The sequence below is a fragment of the Bombina bombina genome, chromosome 5 (assembly GCF_027579735.1).
Source record: "Bombina bombina isolate aBomBom1 chromosome 5, aBomBom1.pri, whole genome shotgun sequence".
Lineage (NCBI taxonomy): Eukaryota > Metazoa > Chordata > Amphibia > Anura > Bombinatoridae > Bombina > Bombina bombina.
This window is the reverse complement of record NC_069503.1, coordinates 979,061,950-979,070,331: the sequence shown is the minus strand read 5'-3', so window position 1 is coordinate 979,070,331 and position 8,382 is coordinate 979,061,950.

Here is an 8,382-nt window from a genome sequence, read left to right as displayed (position 1 = left end):
TACTACTCTATTGGTTAACCCATACCTGCCTGATTACACGTTGCTGGACATTGCTTACCTGACTACTCTATTGATTAACCCATACCTGCCTGATTATACGTTGCTGGACATTGCTTATCTGACTACTCTATTGGTTAATCCCTATCTGCCTGATTACACGTTGCTGAACAATGCTTGCCTGATTACTCTATTGGTTATCCTATCTACACGAAGTTTCCTCTCCTGACCCTGTTGTGCCATCTTCCAGTCTATTACTGTGAGTATATTATACTACAGCTGTCACAGGGTCAGGTCCTGGTATATACTCACTGTGCTATGGTGTTATTAACCTCATTCTAGCATTTGGGTCTAACTCTGGACTTTACCTATCCTGACAGTTATCTTTTCCGGTTCTAGGAAAGGTCAGAAGGCCTCTGCCATTTCTTTGGCATCTTGGTTGAAATCTTTAATTCATCATGCTTATGTCGAGTCGGGTAAAACTCCGCCTCAAAGGATTACAGCTCATTCTACTAGGTCAGTCTCTACTTCCTGGGCGTTTAGGAATGAAGCTTCGGTTGATCAGATTTGCAAAGCAGCAACTTGGTCTTCTTTGCATACTTTTACTAAATTCTACCATTTTGATGTGTTTTCTTCTTCTGAAGCAGTTTTTGGTAGAAAAGTACTTCAGGCAGCTGTTTCAGTTTGATTCTTCTGCTTATAATTTCAGTTTTTTTCATTATAAGATTTAAACTTTATTTTGGGTGTGGATTATTTTCAGCGGAATTGGCTGTCTTTATTTTATCCCTCCCTCTCTAGTGACTCTTGCCTGGAAGATCCACATCTTGGGTAGTCATTTATCTCATACGTCACTAGCTCATGGACTCTTGCTAATTACATGAAAGAAAACATAATTTATGTAAGAACTTACCTGATAAATTCATTTCTTTCATATTAGCAAGAGTCCATGAGGCCCACCCTTTTTTGTGGTGGTTATGATTTTTTTGTATAAAGCACATTTATTCCAATTCCTTATTTTTTTTATGCTTTCGCACTTTTGTCTTATCACCCCACTTCTTGGCTATGCATTAAGCTGATTTGTGGGTGTGGTGAGGGGTGTATTTATAGGCATTTTGAGGTTTGGGAAACTTTGCCCCTCCTGGTAGGAATGTATATCCCATACGTCACTAGCTCATGGACTCTTGCTAATATGAAAGAAATGAATTTATCAGGTAAGTTCTTACATAAATTATGTTTTTCATGTACACTTTTCGAGGAGAATACATAATGGGCTTTGCGCAACAAATTAGGGTTATAGTGGAGTTATTTTTCTATTTGTCTTTTTCATTGACTTCTAAGGGGGATACGTGAACGCAGAAAAATACAGCAATGTTGTGTCAGAAATAAAAATCCCTTTATTACTTGAACATGAGGATCAACATAGAACACAACGTTTTGGGGCAGTCCCCTTAGTCATGTGATTCCAATCTGTGATTCAATGACATAATTTATAACAGTTTCAATTAATCTATTACAACACTTAATCAATTAAATAAATTACAAAGGCAAAGAATATATAAAAATCAAGGAAGTAAACATTATTATAAAAAAGTTAAAAGCATGATAACTATCTTTCTCCATAAATGTAACATAGCAACCAGTATATTGTATCCGGTTAAATATCCCCAAACACAAACATAAGATAACATTTTTATAAAGTTTCAATTTGGGGTTATCCATCAAAGCCATAATATATTGTCATTAAAAAACAGACCAATTAATTTCTTTATTTAACCCTTTGTGTTCCATACTATCTAATCTAAATATCCAGAAAACCTCACGCTACTTTAGAAGTAGTTCCCTATTGCCCCCCATCTTTCTTTATATAACCCTTTGGATTCCATAGTATCTAATCTAAATATCCAGAAACCTCACACTGCTTTAGAAGCAGTTTCCTATTGAACCCCCCCCCCCCCCCTGTCTTGGAGTGTCAATCCTTTCTACTACCTGACAGCGCAACTGGTTAATTTGGTGACTAAATAAAAAAAAATGAGCAGCGACAGGGGCCGGTACAACCTTACATCTTATTTTGCTCTTGTGTTCACTTATGCAATCTTTGATATGTCTGGTGGTTTTTCCGATGTAGCCACGCCCACAAGGGCATTTGATAAGCTAAACAACATAAGATGTAAGACATTTGTAATGCGCATGATGCTAAAACCTGTATCCAGTCAACGGGTGTGTAAAATAAGACCCCTTAATGACCGAACTGCAATTGATGCAGCCAAGACATGGGAAACATCCAAGTTTTTATCAGAGATATAGGACTGCTTCAAGGTTTTCTTAGGGCCTATGTCAGCTCTTATAAATACATCCCTCAAATTTTTGTTTCTCTTAAATGCTGGCATTGGAGGTCGCTTACATTCCTCTATGTCTGACATACACTCTCCCAGTAGATACCAATGTTTACGTATTATTTTAGTGATCTGATTGCTCTCCTGACAGTACTCAGAAATAAAGGTCAACCTCTTGTCTTTTACCTTAGTGGCCTTTTTACTTATCAATTCATCTCTTGGAACAGATTCAACCTCAGAGATAACCTGATCAATCAAAGTCTTAGGGTAACCTCTTGCAAGAAATGTATTACCCATCTCCCCTAGCCTTAAAGGAACAATACTATCATCCGACACAATTTTTCTCACCTGGAGTAGCTGACTACAGGGAAGAGACTTAAAATTGTTTTTTCCATTAATGTATTTTAAATGACTTGTTATACCAACTGCAGAGTATAAAATATTTGAGAAATTCCATTTTCATGCTTATTTGTGTATATGAAGTAGCTGATTTTGTGCTTTGAAACCACAACCTATTACAATGGGTTGAACTTAAAGGTGATATCAGATCTCATTATGTTCTAAGTTTGTGCAAACATACTTGCTTCCTTATCTTTTATTTGGCTGGAACACCAAAGCTTAATACATAGAGAGAACAATGGAAAATGATCATTTTATTACTTAACTATCCTGCATCCCACTGAGAGTGTAATCTCTTCTGCTGGTGGTGTATACTTAGGCTATTCAATAGCCTATACTCCAGTATTAATTTGCTCAGTGTAGGTGGCGATACCAAAGGCTAAATCAGCTATTTCAAATGCTGAAATAGGAGTAAAGGAGCTACTTGTAACCAATTTAGTACACTCTAGCAGGTTAAAAGGATCATTGGGAATAATTTAAAGGGGAGATTTTTTTGGGTGAACTGTCCCTTTAATGAGAGACTGTTGGTGGGTGCTGTCATATTTCAAGAGGCTATTACGGTCTGCCTCCTTACAATAAATGTCAGTGCTAAATCCATCTCCCTGTTTGATTACAGATACATCAAGAAAATATATCCTGGTTTCAGACCATGTCAACTTGAATTTAATGTGATAAGTTGACCCATTCAGTTAATTCACAAACAGCTCAAGGGCTCCAATGTCGCCAATACATATAACAAAAGTATCATCAATGTAGCACCACCAAGTGGTGCCACACCGACAAAACAGATCATTTTCAAAAACAAACGTTTCCTCATAGGAATTCATAAAAATATTGGCATAAGATCGTATAAGTGAACATAAGAGCAACATAAGATGTAAGTTTGTAACGGCCCCTGCCGCTGCTCATTTTATGGAATTTGGTCACCAAATTAACCAGTTGCACTTTCAGGTAATAGAAAGGATTAACACTCCGAGATGGGGGGGCAATAGGGAACTGATTATAAAGCAGCGTGAGGTTTTCTGGATATTTAGATTAGATACTATGGAACCCAAAGGGTTAAATAAAGAAATTAATTGGTCTGTTTTTTTACTGACAATATATTATGGCTTTGATGGATAACCCCAAATTGAAACTTTATAAAAATTGCATCTTATGTTTGTGTTTGGGGATATTTAACCAGATGCAATATACTGGTTGCTATGTTACATTTACATTTATGCAGAAATATAGTTATCATGTTTTTAACTTTTTTGTAATAATGTTTACTTCCTTGATTTATATATATTATTTGCCTTTATAATTTATGTAATTTAAGTGTTGTAATAGATTATTTGAATGTGTTATAAATTATGGCATTGAATCACAGATTGGTATCACATGACTAAGGGGACCGCCCCGAAACGTTGTGTTCTATGTTGTTCCCCATGTTCCAGTAATAAATGGATTTTTATTTCTGACACAACATTGCTATATTTTTCTATATTTTTCTACTTGGATAGTTGGGTTGACAGTGGCCCACAGCTGCGTCAGAGTGCCTGGTGCAAGTACTGGTCAAACTTTGACTTTGAAAACGGGAACGTACATGTGATTTGGCTGTTTAGGTTAAGCGGCTTAACACGTGCGCAAAATAAGTTAATTTGCTACTTGTAATAGCTGCGCAACCCCAAATGCGAAAAAGCCACACATAAGATTTCATGAAATTACTCAAAGTTTTTTTTTTTTTTAAGTTTTCAAAGCTTTATTAAGATACAATGAAAAGAACAGTACATACATCAAAAGAGAAATGATAAATTACAAATTGTTAATCTCCACCTCCACCACATTATCTACAACAGAGCCCCAAAGTCTTCAAAGTCTTTGAATGAAATGGGAGGGGCGAATAAGGCGGGTATAGCTCCAACCGCTTTTTCATTGATGTATGACTAAGGAAAGAAATATCATAACTGTTCTACAATTTGCAACTTGATGGTATAGAGATAGTACAAATTAGAGAGGTAAGAGCTCCCGTAACGGCAACAAGGGAACCCTTAGAGAGGAAAGGAAGTAAGAGAAGAGAGAGAAAGAGAAAAAAAAAAAGGGGGGGGGGGGGAATGAAGGGAGAGGAAGAAGGGGAGGGTGTCTCCACCAGCCACAGCATGGCAAACAAGTACTCAATATCAAGTAATCAGCGACCTCCCTGTGCGCTTGCATCTGAGACAGAAGACACCTGTTTCCAGCGATCAAGCATATATTCATGAATTTCTGCCCTATCATCTCTCAGGAATCTATATCTCTCAAGTGACAGGAATCTATCGACCTTAGTGATCCACTCCCGGACTGTGGGGGTTTCATCGCTCTTCCATTTCCTCGGGACGAGGGATTTAGCGCTATTAATCATTATGAGGAACAGCTGTTTTGTTGGTTTATCCTTAAATTTGGGGAGTTCATGATATAATAGTAGGTTGGGTGTTCTAGGAATGGGGGATCCAATTATTGTCTCCATTTTGTTCAAGACTGAGTGCCAATATTGTTCAATGTACCTGCATCCCCACCAGATATGTATCAGGGTGCCCCTCTCTCCGCAACCACGCCAACACTTCCCATCTTTCTGTTTGTATATTTTCTGTAACCTGTCAGGTGTAAGGTACCACCTGCACAGGTATTTGTAACTTGATTCTAGTACTCTGGCCAAGACAGAAGCTTTCGCATGGGCCCTGAATATCTTATTCCACTCCTTGATAGAAGGAGGTGGAACGAGTTCTTTGTTCCATTGTTTCGTATACCCGGGGAGCATTGTGTCCCCTTGTGAGAGGAGCAGACGGTAGGTTATTGAAATCATATGCCTAAGTGTGTGAGTTAGTAAACATAAGGATTCAAGTGTTGTTGGTTGTCTAGTTATCTGACTAGTGCTTTTACTGGTCGATAGGAAGTGCTGGAGCTGTGTATGGAAATACCATGAGAGCTCCAGTCCAGAGCCAACCAAGTCAGCCCTACTCCTGAGTTTCTTGTCTGTGAGAAGGCGTTGGAATGTCACTTGTGATATCAATGTTTTTTCGATCTATGTCTTTTGTGTGCAAGTGAAGGGCAGGTCTGGATTGTCTAAGAATGGAGTAAGTGGGGACGGATTTGAGGTTATATGAGGGTACTCAATTATAATACAGTCCCAACTTGCAAAGAATTCCCTAAGGAATGGGTAGCTGTTAATTAGTTTTGGCCTATATTTATGGGGGACCCATCCCAAGGATCCCATATTATGTGCTCCTAGGATTGTTTTACCAATTTGGACCCAGGTCTTGTCTTTTGAATCATGACACCACTCCACCTGGTGCTAGATGGTGATTGTTTTTTTGTATGCAACCAAATTGGGAACTCCAAGACCTCCTCTGTCCCTAGGTAGATAGAGAGTTTTTCGCGCAATGCGTGGTCTTATTCCTTTCCATATAAATTCCTCCAGCACGCCCTGCAATTTATTTAGGTAGTGAGTGGGTAGGGGTATCGGGAGGGTTTGAAGAAAATATAATATTCTAGGCAAGATGTTCATTTTTACTATACCTATTCTACCAAGCCAAGAAATCAGCTTGTTTCTCCAAGAAGAGAGATCTCCTGTGACTGTGGTTAGCAGGTGTATATAATTCACTTCATAAAGTGCGTCAGCCAACGGGGTGAGATATATCCCCAGATATTTGAGGGAGCGGGTCTGGATTCGCAGAGGGCTCAGCAATGAGAGCTGGCCTAGTTCTTGTTGCGAAAGATTAATGTTTAAAAGTTTAGATTTAGATTTGTTTAGGAGGAAATTTGAAAACCTACCATACACCTCAAATTCCTTCAACACCTCTGGAAGTGATGTCAAGGGATTAGACAGTGAGAGCAGAACGTCATCCGCATACATGGATAACTTGTGTTCCCGATCTCCTATGCGGATACTGGATATATCCCCATTATCTCTAATTCTCTGGGCTAAGACTTCCATGACCAAGGCGAACAACAGTGGCAATAGGGAGCACCCCTGTCTGGTGCCGTTCGAAATATTGAATGGGTCAGAGAGGATGTTATTTACCCTAATTTGTGCTGAAGGGGCTATATAAAGGGAGAAAATTCTGTGTACGAAGGCCGAACCAAACCCCATGTTCGACAGGACCGCCTTCAGAAAATTCGAGCTGATCCTGTTGAAGGCTTTCTCCGCATCTGTGGACACAAGAATCGCCGGGACTCCCTGGATCTGTGAAAAGTTACTGAGAAGGATGGCCTTTATGGTATTGTCCCTGGCCTCTCGGCCAGGCACAAAACCCACCTGATCCGGCGATATCAGATGAGGTAAAAATTTATTTAGCCTGTTGGAGAGAATTTTGGCGAATATCTTTATGTCCACATTGAGAAGAGAAATAGGTCTGAAGTTCTCGGGCTTATTAGGTGGCTTGCCTGGTTTTGGGATGGTAGTAATGTCGGCCAAAAGCATAGAGGGGGGAAATCCCTGGGAGGTATCTATAGAGTTGAACATGCTGACAAGGTGGGGTGACAGTATTGATTTAAAGAGTTTATAGTATTTGATACTAAAGCCGCCAGGGCCAGGGCTTTTTCCTACTGGCAGATCGTCAATTACCTTTGAAACTTCCTCTAAAGTGATCAGGGCGTCTAGCGTCTCCCTATATGTTTGTGAGAGGGATGGTAAAGTAATGGAGTCCAAATAGGAACTTAGGTCTGAAGGGGGCCAGTCTACTCCTCTTTCCACGGGGAGATGGGAAGGGTTCTGTATATTGTAAAGGTCTTGGTAGTATGTGCGTAGGGTCTCAGCAATATCTGGACTATTTGTGTGTACAGTGTTACGTCTATCTCCCATGGAGTGGATATGGGCTTTCAATGACTTTCTCTTGATGGCTCTTGCCAACAATTTCCCAGGTTTGTCTCCAAACTCATAGTACTGTTGCTGAGTTCTCAATGCCATCTTTTGGTATTCAATTGTGTGCAGATTTTGAATTTCCCCTCTAGCCTGCCTTAGTTCTGCAAGAATGTGGGTGTCAAGCTTTTCTAGATCACGTATTGTGGTTAGGAGTGATGAGAATTTAGTTCTAGTCTGTTTTGCCAAAATGGCCTTTTGTTTGATCAATTCTCCTCTCAATACGCACTTATGTGCCTCCCATATAGTGTGTTTTGGAAGTTCTGCTGTGTCATTTAAATGGAAGTAGTCGCTAAGCGCAGTCTCTATCTTGCCCTGGATTATTGGGTTGTTGAGCATGTGTTCGTCAAATTTCCAAAGAAAGGGGCAGTCCGTGGTCGATGGCCAATGCAATTTACATAGGACAGTAGCATGATCAGACCAGGTCATAGGGAGGATTTGTGTTTGTGCCACATGAGCTAGTGTCAATTGGTCAGTGAATATGTAGTCAATTCTTGTGTATAAGTCGTGGGGGTGTGAGAAGAAGGTGTAGTCACGTCTTGTAGGATACTGGGTCCTCCATGTATTGTGTACTGCTAGCTCTTCTAACCTGGCATTACATTGTTTGATGGCTCTTTTAGGTATAGAGGTAACTCCCTTTGAGGTGTCAAGTTGTGGGTCTAGAGGCATATTAAAATCTCCTGCCAGGAGCAATGCTCCCTTCTGCAGTTCCAATATTTTATTTGCTAATTTTGTCATAAATTTGTTTTGGTTTTGGTTGGGAAAATATGCGTTCAC